At 44.2% G+C, this 21,562-nt stretch overlaps 12 non-coding genes across 12 annotated transcripts; all 12 read left to right on the top strand.

Moving 5' to 3' along the window:
• Positions 1-2,472: 2,472 nt before the first annotated feature.
• On the top strand, positions 2,473-2,663 carry LOC141221023 (U2 spliceosomal RNA). The gene has a single exon (XR_012289117.1). It is a non-coding gene; the product is annotated as a U2 spliceosomal RNA (small nuclear RNA).
• A 1,115-nt stretch (positions 2,664-3,778) lies between these two features.
• Positions 3,779-3,969, top strand: LOC141221074 (U2 spliceosomal RNA). The gene has a single exon (XR_012289152.1). It is a non-coding gene; the product is annotated as a U2 spliceosomal RNA (small nuclear RNA).
• Positions 3,970-5,083: 1,114 nt separating this feature from the next.
• Positions 5,084-5,274, top strand: LOC141221076 (U2 spliceosomal RNA). The gene has a single exon (XR_012289153.1). It is a non-coding gene; the product is annotated as a U2 spliceosomal RNA (small nuclear RNA).
• Positions 5,275-8,227: 2,953 nt separating this feature from the next.
• Positions 8,228-8,409, top strand: LOC141221051 (U2 spliceosomal RNA). The gene has a single exon (XR_012289139.1). It is a non-coding gene; the product is annotated as a U2 spliceosomal RNA (small nuclear RNA).
• Positions 8,410-11,362: 2,953 nt separating this feature from the next.
• LOC141221052 (U2 spliceosomal RNA) lies at positions 11,363-11,544 on the top strand. Its single transcript, XR_012289140.1, has one exon. It is a non-coding gene; the product is annotated as a U2 spliceosomal RNA (small nuclear RNA).
• Positions 11,545-12,656: 1,112 nt separating this feature from the next.
• On the top strand, positions 12,657-12,847 carry LOC141221077 (U2 spliceosomal RNA). The gene has a single exon (XR_012289154.1). It is a non-coding gene; the product is annotated as a U2 spliceosomal RNA (small nuclear RNA).
• Positions 12,848-13,962: 1,115 nt separating this feature from the next.
• On the top strand, positions 13,963-14,153 carry LOC141221078 (U2 spliceosomal RNA). The gene has a single exon (XR_012289155.1). It is a non-coding gene; the product is annotated as a U2 spliceosomal RNA (small nuclear RNA).
• A 1,115-nt stretch (positions 14,154-15,268) lies between these two features.
• Positions 15,269-15,459, top strand: LOC141221079 (U2 spliceosomal RNA). The gene has a single exon (XR_012289156.1). It is a non-coding gene; the product is annotated as a U2 spliceosomal RNA (small nuclear RNA).
• Positions 15,460-16,574: 1,115 nt separating this feature from the next.
• On the top strand, positions 16,575-16,765 carry LOC141221018 (U2 spliceosomal RNA). Its single transcript, XR_012289112.1, has one exon. It is a non-coding gene; the product is annotated as a U2 spliceosomal RNA (small nuclear RNA).
• A 1,115-nt stretch (positions 16,766-17,880) lies between these two features.
• On the top strand, positions 17,881-18,071 carry LOC141221081 (U2 spliceosomal RNA). The gene has a single exon (XR_012289158.1). It is a non-coding gene; the product is annotated as a U2 spliceosomal RNA (small nuclear RNA).
• A 1,115-nt stretch (positions 18,072-19,186) lies between these two features.
• LOC141221082 (U2 spliceosomal RNA) lies at positions 19,187-19,377 on the top strand. The gene has a single exon (XR_012289159.1). It is a non-coding gene; the product is annotated as a U2 spliceosomal RNA (small nuclear RNA).
• Positions 19,378-20,492: 1,115 nt separating this feature from the next.
• Positions 20,493-20,683, top strand: LOC141221083 (U2 spliceosomal RNA). Its single transcript, XR_012289160.1, has one exon. It is a non-coding gene; the product is annotated as a U2 spliceosomal RNA (small nuclear RNA).
• Positions 20,684-21,562: the final 879 nt, after the last annotated feature.

Below are 21,562 nucleotides of genomic sequence, written 5' to 3' on the forward strand. Positions count from 1 at the left end.
CAAATACCCACGATACTAAATGCATACCAGAGCACCCGATGCAAACTCAAGTAGCGAGCACTTGCTCTCAACACTAGTCGCCATATCGTCATCTTTTTTTCTTACTTTTGAAAAAAATCCCAACCCCAGCCCTAACCCTAGCACAACCCTAGCCCCAGCACAACCCTAGCCCCAGCACAACCCTAGCCCCAGCACAACCCTAGCCCCAGCACAACCCTAGCCCCAGCACAGCCCTAGCCCCAAACCCAGCCCTAACCCTAGCCCAATCCTAACTCAAGAGTTTATTTTTGACGCCGTTCCTTGCGCGGTATAAGTGATTAGACGACTTTATTCTTCGGGTCGGTGTGATTACAGCAATGCCAGAATCATATGGGGTTTTTATGACTGACAGCTGTCACACACTAAAAGACGCATTTTTTGTAAAATCTAGTTTTTGCATCGCCATATTTTGAGAGCTATAATTTTTCCAGATTTTGGCAGACAGTCATGTGACGGCTCGTTTTTTGCAGGATGACTTGACGTTATTATTGGTGCCATTTTCAGGCACGTGACATTTTTTGATCGCTTTCTATTCCGATTTTTGGGAGGCAGAATAAACAAAAACCAACAATTCAGGAATTGTTTTTTTTTTTTTTTTATTCTGTTCCGCGTGTGGTAAAATTGATGAGGCAGCTTTACTCTTCGGGTCAGTACGTTTACAGCGGTACCACATTTGTATCATTTTTCTATGTTTTGGCGCTTATACACAATAAAAGCTATTTTATAGAAAAAAATATTTTTTAGTATCGCTTTATTCTGAGAGCTATAACTTTTTTATTTTTCGGCTGATGGAGCTATATGGCGGCTTGTTTTTTGCGGGATGAGATGACGTTTTCAGCGGTATCATTTTTATTTATATGCGTCTTTTTGATCGCGTGTTATTCCACTTTTTGTTTGGCGGTATGGTGATAAAGCATTGTTTTTTGCTTGGTTTTTTTTTTTTTTTTTTTACCGTGTTCACTGAAGGGGTTAACTAGTGGGACAGTTTTATAAGTCAGGTTATTCCGGACGCGGCGATACCAAATATGTGTACTTTTATTGTTTTTTTTTTATTTTTTTTATAATAATATTTATTGATGGGTACATTATATTTTTATTTTTGGTGTATTAATTTTTTTATTTTTTTATAATATTTTTGCACATTTTTTTTTTTTTTTTTTCCACTTTCACACAGTTTATACACTTTATTACTTTGTCCCACTCTGGGACTTTCACTTTTTTTTTTCTGATCGCCTGCATGGCACAGGAATGGAGCACCATCCCTATGCCATGCAAGCTGTCAGAAATGCACAGTGTGAAGATTGCTTGGAGATGCACTGCGCATGTCCAAGCAATCTTCCTGCTCTCTGGTGACCCGGATGTTGTCATGACGACATCGGGTCGTCATGGCAACACCCGGGAAGCCTTTGCAGACTGCGCTGGAAGCCGGAAGAGGAGGTGAGTATCGCCGATCACCTCCCCTTGCCCCCGCAATGCCGCGATCGACTTCGATCGACTTCGATCGCAGCATCGCGGGGGTTAATGTGCTGGGAGCGGTGCGTGACCGCTCCCTGCACATAGTACCGGGTGTCAGCTGTGACAATCAGCTGACACCCGGCGGCGATCGCGCCCACACAGCCTGTGTGCGGGCGCGATCGCGATGACGTACTAATACGGGTCTGGCTCTTAAGTCCCAGGGCACAGACGCGTATTAGTACGTCAGATGTTATTAAGGGGTTAAACTCACCTGAGCTAACAGGTATGTGCGCTGGTTACTCTGCTGCGCTTAAAATTTCTTTTTTGGTTTGCTACAATGCCTTTTCTGAAACGTTGTCTCCTTCTGCTGGAACACTGACTTCTTTCATTTAATGCCTGCAGACTATAAAAGAGAACCCAACCCAAAAAGTTTGGTTGATTAGTCTGTGGCATTCTGTTAAACTGTTGCTTATGGCGGTCTCTGTGAGCTTCTCAGCGACATTCAGCCAGCCAGGTATCCTGCCTGCAGTAGATGGAATGTGGCAATGGAACGCTGGCTGCGCGTGTCATAATAGGCTCTGAGCCTTTATATACCTGTGCACAGCAGCAGCCACCTTCAGTCTGCTGCTGGACAGCCAGCAGCAGCAGCAGCAGGAGAGGTATGTAATCAGGAGCCCTCCTGCTAAGGGTAGACAGCTGCTCGTTCCACCCCACCCCCCGCCTTAATTGGTTCTCCTCCCTTCCAACGGTGTTGAGGCGGGTGGGAACAGCAGGGGGTGAAGGTGCTGTGTTTAAAGAGGTGGAGTTATGCAGATCTAAAACGCGTGGATTGCAGCAGCAGCAAGCCGAAAAGTGCAGGCATGTAAGGGATCTAGAGGTTGACAACATGTCTTCTTAACGGGAGTCCAGGAGCTCATCTCCACAAATGGACTTTTCAGGATCCTTGGGTGGCTCCGTAGTTTGAAACCAATTCTGGTTATCGCTTCTCGGCCTTTTGGCTAAGATCAAGTGTAGTATCTGTTCTTATCAGTTTAATATCTGATACGTCCCCTATCTGGGGACCATATATTAAATGGATTTTTAGAACAGGGAGATGGAAAAAGAGCTTGCTCTGTCCACTCCACGCATTGACCTGGTATTGCAGTATCTCCAGGCCCGGTTCACCCCTTCTTTAATGCAGTTTCTAAAATCAGAAAGAATTGAATTCAATGTTTTTTGTTCATTTTGCTTGTTTGTCGGATTTTGGGATGGACTCTTTGGCTTTGCTTTTCTTCTCCTCATTGGATTTTTCATGTTCAAAGTTGCAGAAGCCAGATTACAAGCTCATTTTGGTTCAACTTCAGCAACTGTGCATTGCATTGCCATGTAATGTGATGCAATGCTATCTTTCTAGCTCTCCCTTTTTACTTCCTTTTGGATAAACAGACATATTAGGCAAGCATTTTGGAGCTTTCACCTAAATAACTACAGGTGGTGAAATAAGCTGCACAATATAATTGACCTTTCAGTATATTGTTGCACACACACCATCTATTTAGCAAATGCCCTTGTTATCAACAGCAGCCTTTTAAACTCACCTGAGCTAACAGGTATGTGCGCTGGTTACTCTGCTGCGCTTAAAATTTCTTTTTTGGTTTGCTACAATGCCTTTTCTGAAACGTTGTCTCCTTCTGCTGGAACACTGACTTCTTTCATTTAATGCCTGCAGACTATAAAAGAGAACCCAACCCAAAAAGTTTGGTTGATTATTCTGTGGCATTCTGTTAAACTGTTGCTTATGGCGGTCTCTGTGAGCTTCTCAGCGACATTCAGCCAGCCAGGTATCCTGCCTGCAGTAGATGGAATGTGGCAATGGAACGCTGGCTGCGCATGTCATAATAGGCTCTGAGCCTTTATATACCTGTGCACAGCAGCAGCCACCTTCAGTCTGCTGCTGGACAGCCAGCAGCAGCAGCAGCAGGAGAGGTATGTAATCAGGAGCCCTCCTGCTAAGGGTAGACAGCTGCTCGTTCCACCCCACCCCCCGCCTTAATTGGTTCTCCTCCCTTCCAACGGTGTTGAGGCGGGTGGGAACAGCAGGGGGTGAAGGTGCTGTGTTTAAAGAGGTGGAGTTATGCAGATCTAAAACGCGTGGATTGCAGCAGCAGCAAGCCGAAAAGTGCAGGCATGTAAGGGATCTAGAGGTTGACAACATGTCTTCTTAACGGGAGTCCAGGAGCTCATCTCCACAAATGGACTTTTCAGGATCCTTGGGTGGCTCCGTAGTTTGAAACCAATTCTGGTTATCGCTTCTCGGCCTTTTGGCTAAGATCAAGTGTAGTATCTGTTCTTATCAGTTTAATATCTGATACGTCCCCTATCTGGGGACCATATATTAAATGGATTTTTAGAACAGGGAGATGGAAAAAGAGCTTGCTCTGTCCACTCCACGCATTGACCTGGTATTGCAGTATCTCCAGGACCGGTGCACCCCTTCTTTAATGCAGTTTCTAAAATCAGAAAGAATTGAATTCAATGTTTTTTGTTCATTTTGCTTGTTTGTCGGATTTTGGGATGGACTCTTTGGCTTTGCTTTTCTTCTCCTCATTGGATTTTTCATGTTCAAAGTTGCAGAAGCCAGATTACAAGCTCATTTTGGTTCAACTTCAGCAACTGTGCATTGCATTGCCATGTAATGTGATGCAATGCTATCTTTCTAGCTCTCCCTTTTTACTTCCTTTTGGATAAACAGACATATTAGGCAAGCATTTTGGAGCTTTCACCTAAATAACTACAGGTGGTGAGATAAGCTGCACAATATAATTGACCTTTCAGTATATTGTTGCACACACACCATCTATTTAGCAAATGCCCTTGTTATCAACAGCAGCCTTTTAAACTCACCTGAGCTAACAGGTATGTGCGCTGGTTACTCTGCTGCGCTTAAAATTTCTTTTTTGGTTTGCTACAATGCCTTTTCTGAAACGTTGTCTCCTTCTGCTGGAACACTGACTTCTTTCATTTAATGCCTGCAGACTATAAAAGAGAACCCAACCCAAAAAGTTTGGTTGATTAGTCTGTGGCATTCTGTTAAACTGTTGCTTATGGCGGTCTCTGTGAGCTTCTCAGCGACATTCAGCCAGCCAGGTATCCTGCCTGCAGTAGATGGAATGTGGCAATGGAACGCTGGCTGCGCGTGTCATAATAGGCTCTGAGCCTTTATATACCTGTGCACAGCAGCAGCCACCTTCAGTCTGCTGCTGGACAGCCAGCAGCAGCAGCAGCAGGAGAGGTATGTAATCAGGAGCCTTCCTGCTAAGGGTAGACAGCTGCTCGTTCCACCCCACCCCCGCCTTAATTGGTTCTCCTCCCTTCCAACGGTGTTGAGGCGGGTGGGAACAGCAGGGGGTGAAGGTGCTGTGTTTAAAGAGGTGGAGTTATGCAGATCTAAAACGCGTGGATTGCAGCAGCAGCAAGCCGAAAAGTGCAGGCATGTAAGGGATCTAGAGGTTGACAACATGTCTTCTTAACGGGAGTCCAGGAGCTCATCTCCACAAATGGACTTTTCAGGATCCTTGGGTGGCTCCGTAGTTTGAAACCAATTCTGGTTATCGCTTCTCGGCCTTTTGGCTAAGATCAAGTGTAGTATCTGTTCTTATCAGTTTAATATCTGATACGTCCCCTATCTGGGGACCATATATTAAATGGATTTTTAGAACAGGGAGATGGAAAAAGAGCTTGCTCTGTCCACTCCACGCATTGACCTGGTATTGCAGTATCTCCAGGACCGGTGCACCCCTTCTTTAATGCAGTTTCTAAAATCAGAAAGAATTGAATTCAATGTTTTTTGTTCATTTTGCTTGTTTGTCGGATTTTGGGATGGACTCTTTGGCTTTGCTTTTCTTCTCCTCATTGGATTTTTCATGTTCAAAGTTGCAGAAGCCAGATTACAAGCTCATTTTGGTTCAACTTCAGCAACTGTGCATTGCATTGCCATGTAATGTGATGCAATGCTATCTTTCTAGCTCTCCCTTTTTACTTCCTTTTGGATAAACAGACATATTAGGCAAGCATTTTGGAGCTTTCACCTAAATAACTACAGGTGGTGAGATAAGCTGCACAATATAATTGACCTTTCAGTATATTGTTGCACACACACCATCTATTTAGCAAATGCCCTTGTTATCAACAGCAGCCTTTTAAACTCACCTGAGCTAACAGGTATGTGCGCTGGTTACTCTGCTGCGCTTAAAATTTCTTTTTTGGTTTGCTACAATGCCTTTTCTGAAACGTTGTCTCCTTCTGCTGGAACACTGACTTCTTTCATTTAATGCCTGCAGACTATAAAAGAGAACCCAACCCAAAAAGTTTGGTTGATTAGTCTGTGGCATTCTGTTAAACTGTTGCTTATGGCGGTCTCTGTGAGCTTCTCAGCGACATTCAGCCAGCCAGGTATCCTGCCTGCAGTAGATGGAATGTGGCAATGGAACGCTGGCTGCGCGTGTCATAATAGGCTCTGAGCCTTTATATACCTGTGCACAGCAGCAGCCACCTTCAGTCTGCTGCTGGACAGCCAGCAGCAGCAGCAGCAGGAGAGGTATGTAATCAGGAGCCCTCCTGCTAAGGGTAGACAGCTGCTCGTTCCACCCCACCCCCCGCCTTAATTGGTTCTCCTCCCTTCCAACGGTGTTGAGGCGGGTGGGAACAGCAGGGGGTGAAGGTGCTGTGTTTAAAGAGGTGGAGTTATGCAGATCTAAAATGCGTGGATTGCAGCAGCAGCAAGCCGAAAAGTGCAGGCATGTAAGGGATCTAGAGGTTGACAACATGTCTTCTTAACGGGAGTCCAGGAGCTCATCTCCACAAATGGACTTTTCAGGATCCTTGGGTGGCTCTGTAGTTTGAAACCAATTCTGGTTATCGCTTCTCGGCCTTTTGGCTAAGATCAAGTGCAGTGATCTACCGGTTGCTGCCTTGGTCTTGGCTGAGAGGTGCCTTTGGTACCCGGCTCCTTGGCCTCGGGGGATCGCTGCATGTAGCAGTGCGGCTTCACCCCCTTGCTGCTTTTGGGGAGCCGGATTAGTCCCGGGGCAACGAGGGGCGATCAGCCTGCCTGCTTTTTTTAAGTAGGCGAGGAGGATTTTTGCCACCTTTGGTGTGAAGATATGGACGGGAGAAGCCCAAATATGCTGACCTGTGAAGAGGTCCCAGTTTTTGCAAGATTGAAGAATGCAGTGCGGTTTATTTTTTTGGATCCAGAGAAGAAGAAGTCTGGCTTGTTTTTTTTGGTAGAGAAGATTTTGTTTGGACTATTGGAAGTTCAAATGGAACAAGTTTTGTCTATGTTGGAGTTCCCGAAGAGAGGGATATATGATGTTATTTTTTGTTCAGAAGATATCTTTTCTGACTTTTGGAAGAGAATGGATCTAGTGAAGGAAGATTCGATACTTGAAGGTGTTTTTTTTGTGTCGCATTTTCCTAGGAAGGAAAGGCTAATAGTAATAAGGATGTATAGTCCTTTCATATTGGAAGAAGAGATCATGACCTTTTTATCCCGGTACTGTGAGAAAGTGAGTTCTGCTGGCAAAATGTTTAACCGATATGGTTTTTGGACCACGAGGTGGAGGTTCCTGGTCAAGTTCAAGGAAAGTTCGGATGGTGTTGTGGTACTCCCACCAAGTAGATTCAAAATCGGGACAGTTAATGGAGATATGTTCTTTACAGGTATGCCGAAGTTTTGTAGGCGTTGTAAACAGTATGGCCATGAAAAGGATTCCTGTACATTACAGTGGTGTGCCAAGTGTGAAGAAGTGGGACATAAGGCAGAGAATTGTGAAAAAAGTAAGAAATGTAATCTATGTGGTGGCAGTGGTCATTTATATGATTGCTGTCCTGTCAATAAAAGGGAGGAGAAGTCAGTTGACAAGGAAGATGGAAAAGAAGAAGAGTCTGAAGCTGCCCCCCATGATGAAACGGAAGAGAACATATCTCAAAAGAAGGAGGAACAAATAAGAGATATAAGAAAAGAAGGTGATCATATGGAAGAAGATACTGAGAGTGATATCACAGACGTTGAGATTGAAAATACTAGCTTGGAAGAAGAAGTGGAGGTGGATAGGGAGTCAGAAGATCAGGAGGAAAGTGAGTCCTCCAGTCAGGATGAAAAGGAAGGTGCTGTAAGTAATATGGAAGAGGAGGAGGAGGGTGAAGAAACTAGTGAAGAAGAAAGAGAGGATGTCGCATGTGAAGCCAGAGAAGAAATTGAAGGAGTTTTGTCATCTGGGAAGGACTCTAGTAAAGCAAAGGATGTTTCAGAAAAAAATATGAGGGAGATGGAGGAGAGACAAGAAGTGTTGAAAATGCTAAAGAGTTGTGAAGGGGGGAGTCAGGCTAGTCTAAGGCGCAAAGTGTGGAATAACATTTATAGCGATATGCATCGTTTTTTTTCAACTTACAGAATACCTCAGTCGTTGGCTAAAGAGGTAGAAGAAGCTTGGGATGGTCGGTTTCTGGATGGAAGGCTTTTGAATGCCTTGGCAGCATATGGCCTGAAGAGAGGAATGTTGCCTTAAATCGTAATGGTAAAGATTGTAATGTTGTGATGTAAAGAATATGGAATAACTGTATTGTGATAATATAAACGTATATATATAAAATAAGATTGGAAAAATGGATATATGACCCACAATGATGGATAACAACCTAATACCATTTGGAAATCATTGCAAAGCATGAAATGGTAAATATGGGACTTGTAATCTGAGTGGAAAAAAAAAAAAAAAAAAATCTGTTCTTATCAGTTTAATATCTGATACGTCCCCTATCTGGGGACCATATATTAAATGGATTTTTAGAACAGGGAGATGGAAAAAGAGCTTGCTCTGTCCACTCCACGCATTGACCTGGTATTGCAGTATCTCCAGGACCGGTGCACCCCTTCTTTAATGCAGTTTCTAAAATCAGAAAGAATTGAATTCAATGTTTTTTGTTCATTTTGCTTGTTTGTCGGATTTTGGGATGGACTCTTTGGCTTTGCTTTTCTTCTCCTCATTGGATTTTTCATGTTCAAAGTTGCAGAAGCCAGATTACAAGCTCATTTTGGTTCAACTTCAGCAACTGTGCATTGCATTGCCATGTAATGTGATGCAATGCTATCTTTCTAGCTCTCCCTTTTTACTTCCTTTTGGATAAACAGACATATTAGGCAAGCATTTTGGAGCTTTCACCTAAATAACTACAGGTGGTGAGATATGCTGCACAATATAATTGACCTTTCAGTATATTGTTGCACACACACCATCTATTTAGCAAATGCCCTTGTTATCAACAGCAGCCTTTTAAACTCACCTGAGCTAACAGGTATGTGCGCTGGTTACTCTGCTGCGCTTAAAATTTCTTTTTTGGTTTGCTACAATGCCTTTTCTGAAACGTTGTCTCCTTCTGCTGGAACACTGACTTCTTTCATTTAATGCCTGCAGACTATAAAAGAGAACCCAACCCAAAAAGTTTGGTTGATTAGTCTGTGGCATTCTGTTAAACTGTTGCTTATGGCGGTCTCTGTGAGCTTCTCAGCGACATTCAGCCAGCCAGGTATCCTGCCTGCAGTAGATGGAATGTGGCAATGGAACGCTGGCTGCGCGTGTCATAATAGGCTCTGAGCCTTTATATACCTGTGCACAGCAGCAGCCACCTTCAGTCTGCTGCTGGACAGCCAGCAGCAGCAGCAGCAGGAGAGGTATGTAATCAGGAGCCCTCCTGCTAAGGGTAGACAGCTGCTCGTTCCACCCCACCCCCCGCCTTAATTGGTTCTCCTCCCTTCCAACGGTGTTGAGGCGGGTGGGAACAGCAGGGGGTGAAGGTGCTGTGTTTAAAGAGGTGGAGTTATGCAGATCTAAAATGCGTGGATTGCAGCAGCAGCAAGCCGAAAAGTGCAGGCATGTAAGGGATCTAGAGGTTGACAACATGTCTTCTTAACGGGAGTCCAGGAGCTCATCTCCACAAATGGACTTTTCAGGATCCTTGGGTGGCTCCGTAGTTTGAAACCAATTCTGGTTATCGCTTCTCGGCCTTTTGGCTAAGATCAAGTGCAGTGATCTACCGGTTGCTGCCTTGGTCTTGGCTGAGAGGTGCCTTTGGTACCCGGCTCCTTGGCCTCGGGGGATCGCTGCATGTAGCAGTGCGGCTTCACCCCCTTGCTGCTTCTGGGGAGCCGGATTAGTCCCGGTGCAACGAGGGGCGATCAGCCTGCCTGCTTTTTTTAAGTAGGCGAGGAGGATTTTTGCCACCTTTGGTGTGAAGATATGGACGGGAGAAGCCCAAATATGCTGACCTGTGAAGAGGTCCCAGTTTTTGCAAGATTGAAGAATGCAGTGCGGTTTATTTTTTTGGATCCAGAGAAGAAGAAGTCTGGCTTGTTTTTTTTGGTAGAGAAGATTTTGTTTGGACTATTGGAAGTTCAAATGGAACAAGTTTTGTCTATGTTGGAGTTCCCGAAGAGAGGGATATATGATGTTATTTTTTGTTCAGAAGATATCTTTTCTGACTTTTGGAAGAGAATGGATCTAGTGAAGGAAGATTCGATACTTGAAGGTGTTTTTTTTGTGTCGCATTTTCCTAGGAAGGAAAGGCTAATAGTAATAAGGATGTATAGTCCTTTCATATTGGAAGAAGAGATCATGACCTTTTTATCCCGGTACTGTGAGAAAGTGAGTTCTGCTGGCAAAATGTTTAACCGATATGGTTTTTGGACCACGAGGTGGAGGTTCCTGGTCAAGTTCAAGGAAAGTTCGGATGGTGTTGTGGTACTCCCACCAAGTAGATTCAAAATCGGGACAGTTAATGGAGATATGTTCTTTACAGGTATGCCGAAGTTTTGTAGGCGTTGTAAACAGTATGGCCATGAAAAGGATTCCTGTACATTACAGTGGTGTGCCAAGTGTGAAGAAGTGGGACATAAGGCAGAGAATTGTGAAAAAAGTAAGAAATGTAATCTATGTGGTGGCAGTGGTCATTTATATGATTGCTGTCCTGTCAATAAAAGGGAGGAGAAGTCAGTTGACAAGGAAGATGGAAAAGAAGAAGAGTCTGAAGCTGCCCCCCATGATGAAACGGAAGAGAACATATCTCAAAAGAAGGAGGAACAAATAAGAGATATAAGAAAAGAAGGTGATCATATGGAAGAAGATACTGAGAGTGATATCACAGACGTTGAGATTGAAAATACTAGCTTGGAAGAAGAAGTGGAGGTGGATAGGGAGTCAGAAGATCAGGAGGAAAGTGAGTCCTCCAGTCAGGATGAAAAGGAAGGTGCTGTAAGTAATATGGAAGAGGAGGAGGAGGGTGAAGAAACTAGTGAAGAAGAAAGAGAGGATGTCGCATGTGAAGCCAGAGAAGAAATTGAAGGAGTTTTGTCATCTGGGAAGGACTCTAGTAAAGCAAAGGATGTTTCAGAAAAAAATATGAGGGAGATGGAGGAGAGACAAGAAGTGTTGAAAATGCTAAAGAGTTGTGAAGGGGGGAGTCAGGCTAGTCTAAGGCGCAAAGTGTGGAATAACATTTATAGCGATATGCATCGTTTTTTTTCAACTTACAGAATACCTCAGTCGTTGGCTAAAGAGGTAGAAGAAGCTTGGGATGGTCGGTTTCTGGATGGAAGGCTTTTGAATGCCTTGGCAGCATATGGCCTGAAGAGAGGAATGTTGCCTTAAATCGTAATGGTAAAGATTGTAATGTTGTGATGTAAAGAATATGGAATAACTGTATTGTGATAATATAAACGTATATATATAAAATAAGATTGGAAAAATGGATATATGACCCACAATGATGGATAACAACCTAATACCATTTGGAAATCATTGCAAAGCATGAAATGGTAAATATGGGACTTGTAATCTGAGTGGAAAAAAAAAAAAAAAAAAATCTGTTCTTATCAGTTTAATATCTGATACGTCCCCTATCTGGGGACCATATATTAAATGGATTTTTAGAACAGGGAGATGGAAAAAGAGCTTGCTCTGTCCACTCCACGCATTGACCTGGTATTGCAGTATCTCCAGGACCGGTGCACCCCTTCTTTAATGCAGTTTCTAAAATCAGAAAGAATTGAATTCAATGTTTTTTGTTCATTTTGCTTGTTTGTCGGATTTTGGGATGGACTCTTTGGCTTTGCTTTTCTTCTCCTCATTGGATTTTTCATGTTCAAAGTTGCAGAAGCCAGATTACAAGCTCATTTTGGTTCAACTTCAGCAACTGTGCATTGCATTGCCATGTAATGTGATGCAATGCTATCTTTCTAGCTCTCCCTTTTTACTTCCTTTTGGATAAACAGACATATTAGGCAAGCATTTTGGAGCTTTCACCTAAATAACTACAGGTGGTGAGATAAGCTGCACAATATAATTGACCTTTCAGTATATTGTTGCACACACACCATCTATTTAGCAAATGCCCTTGTTATCAACAGCAGCCTTTTAAACTCACCTGAGCTAACAGGTATGTGCGCTGGTTACTCTGCTGCGCTTAAAATTTCTTTTTTGGTTTGCTACAATGCCTTTTCTGAAACGTTGTCTCCTTCTGCTGGAACACTGACTTCTTTCATTTAATGCCTGCAGACTATAAAAGAGAACCCAACCCAAAAAGTTTGGTTGATTAGTCTGTGGCATTCTGTTAAACTGTTGCTTATGGCGGTCTCTGTGAGCTTCTCAGCGACATTCAGCCAGCCAGGTATCCTGCCTGCAGTAGATGGAATGTGGCAATGGAACGCTGGCTGCGCGTGTCATAATAGGCTCTGAGCCTTTATATACCTGTGCACAGCAGCAGCCACCTTCAGTCTGCTGCTGGACAGCCAGCAGCAGCAGCAGGAGAGGTATGTAATCAGGAGCCCTCCTGCTAAGGGTAGACAGCTGCTCGTTCCACCCCACCCCCCGCCTTAATTGGTTCTCCTCCCTTCCAACGGTGTTGAGGCGGGTGGGAACAGCAGGGGGTGAAGGTGCTGTGTTTAAAGAGGTGGAGTTATGCAGATCTAAAACGCGTGGATTGCAGCAGCAGCAAGCCGAAAAGTGCAGGCATGTAAGGGATCTAGAGGTTGACAACATGTCTTCTTAACGGGAGTCCAGGAGCTCATCTCCACAAATGGACTTTTCAGGATCCTTGGGTGGCTCCGTAGTTTGAAACCAATTTTGGTTATCGCTTCTCGGCCTTTTGGCTAAGATCAAGTGTAGTATCTGTTCTTATCAGTTTAATATCTGATACGTCCCCTATCTGGGGACCATATATTAAATGGATTTTTAGAACAGGGAGATGGAAAAAGAGCTTGCTCTGTCCACTCCACGCATTGACCTGGTATTGCAGTATCTCCAGGACCGGTGCACCCCTTCTTTAATGCAGTTTCTAAAATCAGAAAGAATTGAATTCAATGTTTTTTGTTCATTTTGCTTGTTTGTCGGATTTTGGGATGGACTCTTTGGCTTTGCTTTTCTTCTCCTCATTGGATTTTTCATGTTCAAAGTTGCAGAAGCCAGATTACAAGCTCATTTTGGTTCAACTTCAGCAACTGTGCATTGCATTGCCATGTAATGTGATGCAATGCTATCTTTCTAGCTCTCCCTTTTTACTTCCTTTTGGATAAACAGACATATTAGGCAAGCATTTTGGAGCTTTCACCTAAATAACTACAGGTGGTGAGATAAGCTGCACAATATAATTGACCTTTCAGTATATTGTTGCACACACACCATCTATTTAGCAAATGCCCTTGTTATCAACAGCAGCCTTTTAAACTCACCTGAGCTAACAGGTATGTGCGCTGGTTACTCTGCTGCGCTTAAAATTTCTTTTTTGGTTTGCTACAATGCCTTTTCTGAAACGTTGTCTCCTTCTGCTGGAACACTGACTTCTTTCATTTAATGCCTGCAGACTATAAAAGAGAACCCAACCCAAAAAGTTTGGTTGATTAGTCTGTGGCATTCTGTTAAACTGTTGCTTATGGCGGTCTCTGTGAGCTTCTCAGCGACATTCAGCCAGCCAGGTATCCTGCCTGCAGTAGATGGAATGTGGCAATGGAACGCTGGCTGCGCGTGTCATAATAGGCTCTGAGCCTTTATATACCTGTGCACAGCAGCAGCCACCTTCAGTCTGCTGCTGGACAGCCAGCAGCAGCAGCAGCAGGAGAGGTATGTAATCAGGAGCCCTCCTGCTAAGGGTAGACAGCTGCTCGTTCCACCCCACCCCCCGCCTTAATTGGTTCTCCTCCCTTCCAACGGTGTTGAGGCGGGTGGGAACAGCAGGGGGTGAAGGTGCTGTGTTTAAAGAGGTGGAGTTATGCAGATCTAAAACGCGTGGATTGCAGCAGCAGCAAGCCGAAAAGTGCAGGCATGTAAGGGATCTAGAGGTTGACAACATGTCTTCTTAACGGGAGTCCAGGAGCTCATCTCCACAAATGGACTTTTCAGGATCCTTGGGGGGCTCCGTAGTTTGAAACCAATTCTGGTTATCGCTTCTCGGCCTTTTGGCTAAGATCAAGTGTAGTATCTGTTCTTATCAGTTTAATATCTGATACGTCCCCTATCTGGGGACCATATATTAAATGGATTTTTAGAACAGGGAGATGGAAAAAGAGCTTGCTCTGTCCACTCCACGCATTGACCTGGTATTGCAGTATCTCCAGGACCGGTGCACCCCTTCTTTAATGCAGTTTCTAAAATCAGAAAGAATTGAATTCAATGTTTTTTGTTCATTTTGCTTGTTTGTCAGATTTTGGGATGGACTCTTTGGCTTTGCTTTTCTTCTCCTCATTGGATTTTTCATGTTCAAAGTTGCAGAAGCCAGATTACAAGCTCATTTTGGTTCAACTTCAGCAACTGTGCATTGCATTGCCATGTAATGTGATGCAATGCTATCTTTCTAGCTCTCCCTTTTTACTTCCTTTTGGATAAACAGACATATTAGGCAAGCATTTTGGAGCTTTCACCTAAATAACTACAGGTGGTGAGATAAGCTGCACAATATAATTGACCTTTCAGTATATTGTTGCACACACACCATCTATTTAGCAAATGCCCTTGTTATCAACAGCAGCCTTTTAAACTCACCTGAGCTAACAGGTATGTGCGCTGGTTACTCTGCTGCGCTTAAAATTTCTTTTTTGGTTTGCTACAATGCCTTTTCTGAAACGTTGTCTCCTTCTGCTGGAACACTGACTTCTTTCATTTAATGCCTGCAGACTATAAAAGAGAACCCAACCCAAAAAGTTTGGTTGATTAGTCTGTGGCATTCTGTTAAACTGTTGCTTATGGCGGTCTCTGTGAGCTTCTCAGCGACATTCAGCCAGCCAGGTATCCTGCCTGCAGTAGATGGAATGTGGCAATGGAACGCTGGCTGCGCGTGTCATAATAGGCTCTGAGCCTTTATATACCTGTGCACAGCAGCAGCCACCTTCAGTCTGCTGCTGGACAGCCAGCAGCAGCAGCAGCAGGAGAGGTATGTAATCAGCAGCCCTCCTGCTAAGGGTAGACAGCTGCTCGTTCCACCCCACCCCCCGCCTTAATTGGTTCTCCTCCCTTCCAACGGTGTTGAGGCGGGTGGGAACAGCAGGGGGTGAAGGTGCTGTGTTTAAAGAGGTGGAGTTATGCAGATCTAAAACGCGTGGATTGCAGCAGCAGCAAGCCGAAAAGTGCAGGCATGTAAGGGATCTAGAGGTTGACAACATGTCTTCTTAACGGGAGTCCAGGAGCTCATCTCCACAAATGGACTTTTCAGGATCCTTGGGTGGCTCCGTAGTTTGAAACCAATTCTGGTTATCGCTTCTCGGCCTTTTGGCTAAGATCAAGTGTAGTATCTGTTCTTATCAGTTTAATATCTGATACGTCCCCTATCTGGGGACCATATATTAAATGGATTTTTAGAACAGGGAGATGGAAAAAGAGCTTGCTCTGTCCACTCCACGCATTGACCTGGTATTGCAGTATCTCCAGGACCGGTGCACCCCTTCTTTAATGCAGTTTCTAAAATCAGAAAGAATTGAATTCAATGTTTTTTGTTCATTTTGCTTGTTTGTCGGATTTTGGGATGGACTCTTTGGCTTTGCTTTTCTTCTCCTCATTGGATTTTTCATGTTCAAAGTTGCAGAAGCCAGATTACAAGCTCATTTTGGTTCAACTTCAGCAACTGTGCATTGCATTGCCATGTAATGTGATGCAATGCTATCTTTCTAGCTCTCCCTTTTTACTTCCTTTTGGATAAACAGACATATTAGGCAAGCATTTTGGAGCTTTCACCTAAATAACTACAGGTGGTGAGATAAGCTGCACAATATAATTGACCTTTCAGTATATTGTTGCACACACACCATCTATTTAGCAAATGCCCTTGTTATCAACAGCAGCCTTTTAAACTCACCTGAGCTAACAGGTATGTGCGCTGGTTACTCTGCTGCGCTTAAAATTTCTTTTTTGGTTTGCTACAATGCCTTTTCTGAAACGTTGTCTCCTTCTGCTGGAACACTGACTTCTTTCATTTAATGCCTGCAGACTATAAAAGAGAACCCAACCCAAAAAGTTTGGTTGATTAGTCTGTGGCATTCTGTTAAACTGTTGCTTATGGCGGTCTCTGTGAGCTTCTCAGCGACATTCAGCCAGCCAGGTATCCTGCCTGCAGTAGATGGAATGTGGCAATGGAACGCTGGCTGCGCGTGTCATAATAGGCTCTGAGCCTTTATATACCTGTGCACAGCAGCAGCCACCTTCAGTCTGCTGCTGGACAGCCAGCAGCAGCAGCAGCAGGAGAGGTATGTAATCAGGAGCCCTCCTGCTAAGGGTAGACAGCTGCTCGTTCCACCCCACCCCCCGCCTTAATTGGTTCTCCTCCCTTCCAACGGTGTTGAGGCGGGTGGGAACAGCAGGGGGTGAAGGTGCTGTGTTTAAAGAGGTGGAGTTATGCAGATCTAAAACGCGTGGATTGCAGCAGCAGCAAGCCGAAAAGTGCAGGCATGTAAGGGATCTAGAGGTTGACAACATGTCTTCTTAACGGGAGTCCAGGAGCTCATCTCCACAAATGGACTTTTCAGGATCCTTGGGTGGCTCCGTAGTTTGAAACCAATTCTGGTTATCGCTTCTCGGCCTTTTGGCTAAGATCAAGTGTAGTATCTGTTCTTATCAGTTTAATATCTGATACGTCCCCTATCTGGGGACCATATATTAAATGGATTTTTAGAACAGGGAGATGGAAAAAGAGCTTGCTCTGTCCACTCCACGCATTGACCTGGTATTGCCGTATCTCCAGGACCGGTGCACCCCTTCTTTAATGCAGTTTCTAAAATCAGAAAGAATTGAATTCAATGTTTTTTGTTCATTTTGCTTGTTTGTCGGATTTTGGGATGGACTCTTTGGCTTTGCTTTTCTTCTCCTCATTGGATTTTTCATGTTCAAAGTTGCAGAAGCCAGATTACAAGCTTATTTTGGTTCAACTTCAGCAACTGTGCATTGCATTGCCATGTAATGTGATGCAATGCTATCTTTCTAGCTCTCCCTTTTTACTTCCTTTTGGATAAACAGACATATTAGGCAAGCATTTTGGAGCTTTCACCTAAATAACTACAGGTGGTGAGATAAGCTGCACAATATAATTGACCTTTCAGTATATTGTTGCACACACACCATCTATTTAGCAAATGCCCTTGTTATCAACAGCAGCCTTTTAAACTCACCTGAGCTAACAGGTATGTGCGCTGGTTACTCTGCTGCGCTTAAAATTTCTTTTTTGGTTTGCTACAATGCCTTTTCTGAAACGTTGTCTCCTTCTGCTGGAACACTGACTTCTTTCATTTAATGCCTGCAGACTATAAAAGAGAACCCAACCCAAAAAGTTTGGTTGATTAGTCTGTGGCATTCTGTTAAACTGTTGCTTATGGCGGTCTCTGTGAGCTTCTCAGCGACATTCAGCCAGCCAGGTATCCTGCCTGCAGTAGATGGAATGTGGCAATGGAACGCTGGCTGCGCGTGTCATAATAGGCTCTGAGCCTTTATATACCTGTGCACAGCAACAGCCACCTTCAGTCTGCTGCTGGACAGCCAGCAGCAGCAGCAGCAGGAGAGGTATGTAATCAGGAGCCCTCCTGCTAAGGGTAGACAGCTGCTCGTTCCACCCCACCCCCCGCCTTAATTGGTTCTCCTCCCTTCCAACGGTGTTGAGGCGGGTGGGAACAGCAGGGGGTGAAGGTGCTGTGTTTAAAGAGGTGGAGTTATGCAGATCTAAAACGCGTGGATTGCAGCAGCAGCAAGCCGAAAAGTGCAGGCATGTAAGGGATCTAGAGGTTGACAACATGTCTTCTTAACGGGAGTCCAGGAGCTCATCTCCACAAATGGACTTTTCAGGATCCTTGGGTGGCTCCGTAGTTTGAAACCAATTCTGGTTATCGCTTCTCGGCCTTTTGGCTAAGATCAAGTGTAGTATCTGTTCTTATCAGTTTAATATCTGATACGTCCCCTATCTGGGGACCATATATTAAATGGATTTTTAGAACAGGGAGATGGAAAAAGAGCTTGCTCTGTCCACTCCACGCATTGACCTGGTATTGCAGTATCTCCAGGACCGGTGCACCCCTTCTTTAATGCAGTTTCTAAAATCAGAAAGAATTGAATTCAATGTTTTTTGTTCATTTTGCTTGTTTGTCGGATTTTGGGATGGACTCTTTGGCTTTGCTTTTCTTCTCCTCATTGGATTTTTCATGTTCAAAGTTGCAGAAGCCAGATTACAAGCTCATTTTGGTTCAACTTCAGCAACTGTGCATTGCATTGCCATGTAATGTGATGCAATGCTATCTTTCTAGCTCTCCCTTTTTACTTCCTTTTGGATAAACAGACATATTAGGCAAGCAATTTGGAGCTTTCACCTAAATAACTACAGGTGGTGAGATAAGCTGCACAATATAATTGACCTTTCAGTATATTGTTGCACACACACCATCTATTTAGCAAATGCCCTTGTTATCAACAGCAGCCTTTTAAACTCACCTGAGCTAACAGGTATGTGCGCTGGTTACTCTGCTGCGCTTAAAATTTCTTTTTTGGTTTGCTACAATGCCTTTTCTGAAACGTTGTCTCCTTCTGCTGGAACACTGACTTTTTTCATTTAATGCCTGCAGACTATAAAAGAGAACCCAACCCAAAAAGTTTGGTTGATTAGTCTGTGGCATTCTGTTAAACTGTTGCTTATGGCGGTCTCTGTGAGCTTCTCAGCGACATTCAGCCAGCCAGGTATCCTGCCTGCAGTAGATGGAATGTGGCAATGGAACGCTGGCTGCGCGTGTCATAATAGGCTCTGAGCCTTTATATACCTGTGCACAGCAGCAGCCACCTTCAGTCTGCTGCTGGACAGCCAGCAGCAGCAGCAGCAGGAGAGGTATGTAATCAGGAGCCCTCCTGCTAAGGGTAGACAGCTGCTCGTTCCACCCCACCCCCCGCCTTAATTGGTTCTCCTCCCTTCCAACGGTGTTGAGGCGGGTGGGAACAGCAGGGGGTGAAGGTGCTGTGTTTAAAGAGGTGGAGTTATGCAGATCTAAAACGCGTGGATTGCAGCAGCAGCAAGCCGAAAAGTGCAGGCATGTAAGGGATCTAGAGGTTGACAACATGTCTTCTTAACGGGAGTCCAGGAGCTCATCTCCACAAATGGACTTTTCAGGATCCTTGGGTGGCTCCGTAGTTTGAAACCAATTCTGGTTATCGCTTCTCGGCCTTTTGGCTAAGATCAAGTGTAGTATCTGTTCTTATCAGTTTAATATCTGATACGTCCCCTATCTGGGGACCATATATTAAATGGATTTTTAGAACAGGGAGATGGAAAAAGAGCTTGCTCTGTCCACTCCACGCATTGACCTGGTATTGCAGTATCTCCAGGACCGGTGCACCCCTTCTTTAATGCAGTTTCTAAAATCAGAAAGAATTGAATTCAATGTTTTTTGTTCATTTTGCTTGTTTGGCGGATTTGGGGATGGACTCTTTGGCTTTGCTTTTCTTCTCCTCATTGGATTTTTCATGTTCAAAGTTGCAGAAGCCAGATTACAAGCTCATTTTGGTTCAACTTCAGCAACTGTGCATTGCATTGCCATGTAATGTGATGCAATGCTATCTTTCTAGCTCTCCCTTTTTACTTCCTTTTGGATAAACAGACATATTAGGCAAGCATTTTGGAGCTTTCACCTAAATAACTACAGGTGGTGAGATAAGCTGCACAATATAATTGACCTTTCAGTATATTGTTGCACACACACCATCTATTTAGCAAATGCCCTTGTTATCAACAGCAGCCTTTTAAACTCACCTGAGCTAACAGGTATGTGCGCTGGTTACTCTGCTGCGCTTAAAATTTCTTTTTTGGTTTGCTACAATGCCTTTTCTGAAACGTTGTCTCCTTCTGCTGGAACACTGACTTCTTTCATTTAATGCCTGCAGACTATAAAAGAGAACCCAACCCAAAAAGTTTGGTTGATTAGTCTGTGGCATTCTGTTAAACTGTTGCTTATGGCGGTCTCTGTGAGCTTCTCAGCGACATTCAGCCAGCCAGGTATCCTGCCTGCAGTAGATGGAATGTGGCAATGGAACGCTGGCTGCGCATGTCATAATAGGCTCTGAGCCTTTATATACCTGTGCACAGCAGCAGCCACCTTCAGTCTGCTGCTGGACAGCCAGCAGCAGCAGCAGCAGGAGAGGTATGTAATCAGGAGCCCTCCTGCTAAGGGTAGACAGCTGCTCGTTCCACCCCACCCCCCGCCTTAATTGGTTCTCCTCCCTTCCAACGGTGTTGAGGCGGGTGGGAACAGCAGGGGGTGAAGGTGCTGTGTTTAAAGAGGTGGAGTTATGCAGATCTAAAACGCGTGGATTGCAGCAGCAGCAAGCCGAAAAGTGCAGGCATGTAAGGGATCTAGAGGTTGACAACATGTCTTCTTAACGGGAGTCCAGGAGCTCATCTCCACAAATGGACTTTTCAGGATCCTTGGGTGGCTCCGTAGTTTGAAACCAATTCTGGTTATCGCTTCTCGGCCTTTTGGCTAAGATCAAGTGTAGTATCTGTTCTTATCAGTTTAATATCTGATACGTCCCCTATCTGGGGACCATATATTAAATGGATTTTTAGAACAGGGAGATGGAAAAAGAGCTTGCTCTGTCCACTCCACGCATTGACCTGGTATTGCAGTATCTCCAGGACCGGTGCACCCCTTCTTTAATGCAGTTTCTAAAATCAGAAAGAATTGAATTCAATGTTTTTTGTTCATTTTGCTTGTTTGTCGGATTTTGGGATGGACTCTTTGGCTTTGCTTTTCTTCTCCTCATTGGATTTTTCATGTTCAAAGTTGCAGAAGCCAGATTACAAGCTCATTTTGGTTCAACTTCAGCAACTGTGCATTGCATTGCCATGTAATGTGATGCAATGCTATCTTTCTAGCTCTCCCTTTTTACTTCCTTTTGGATAAACAGACATATTAGGCAAGCATTTTGGAGCTTTCACCTAAATAACTACAGGTGGTGAGATAAGCTGCACAATATAATTGACCTTTCAGTATATTGTTGCACACACACCATCTATTTAGCAAATGCCCTTGTTATCAACAGCAGCCTTTTAAACTCACCTGAGCTAACAGGTATGTGCACTGGTTACTCTGCTGCGCTTAAAATTTCTTTTTTGGTTTGCTACAATGCCTTTTCTGAAACGTTGTCTCCTTCTGCTGGAACACTGACTTCTTTCATTTAATGCCTGCAGACTATAAAAGAGAACCCAACCCAAAAAGTTTGGTTGATTAGTCTGTGGCATTCTGTTAAACTGTTGCTTATGGCGGTCTCTGTGAGCTTCTCAGCGACATTCAGCCAGCCAGGTATCCTGCCTGCAGTAGATGGAATGTGGCAATGGAACGCTGGCTGCGCGTGTCATAATAGGCTCTGAGCCTTTATATACCTGTGCACAGCAGCAGCCACCTTCAGTCTGCTGCTGGACAGCCAGCAGCAGCAGCAGCAGGAGAGGTATGTAATCAGGAGCCCTCCTGCTAAGGGTAGACAGCTGCTCGTTCCACCCCACCCCCTGCCTTAATTGGTTCTCCTCCCTT

Source organism: Phyllobates terribilis, unplaced genomic scaffold (assembly GCF_046119375.1).
Source record: "Phyllobates terribilis strain yellow unplaced genomic scaffold, ASM4611937v1 Scaffold_311__1_contigs__length_2239622, whole genome shotgun sequence".
Lineage (NCBI taxonomy): Eukaryota > Metazoa > Chordata > Amphibia > Anura > Dendrobatidae > Phyllobates > Phyllobates terribilis.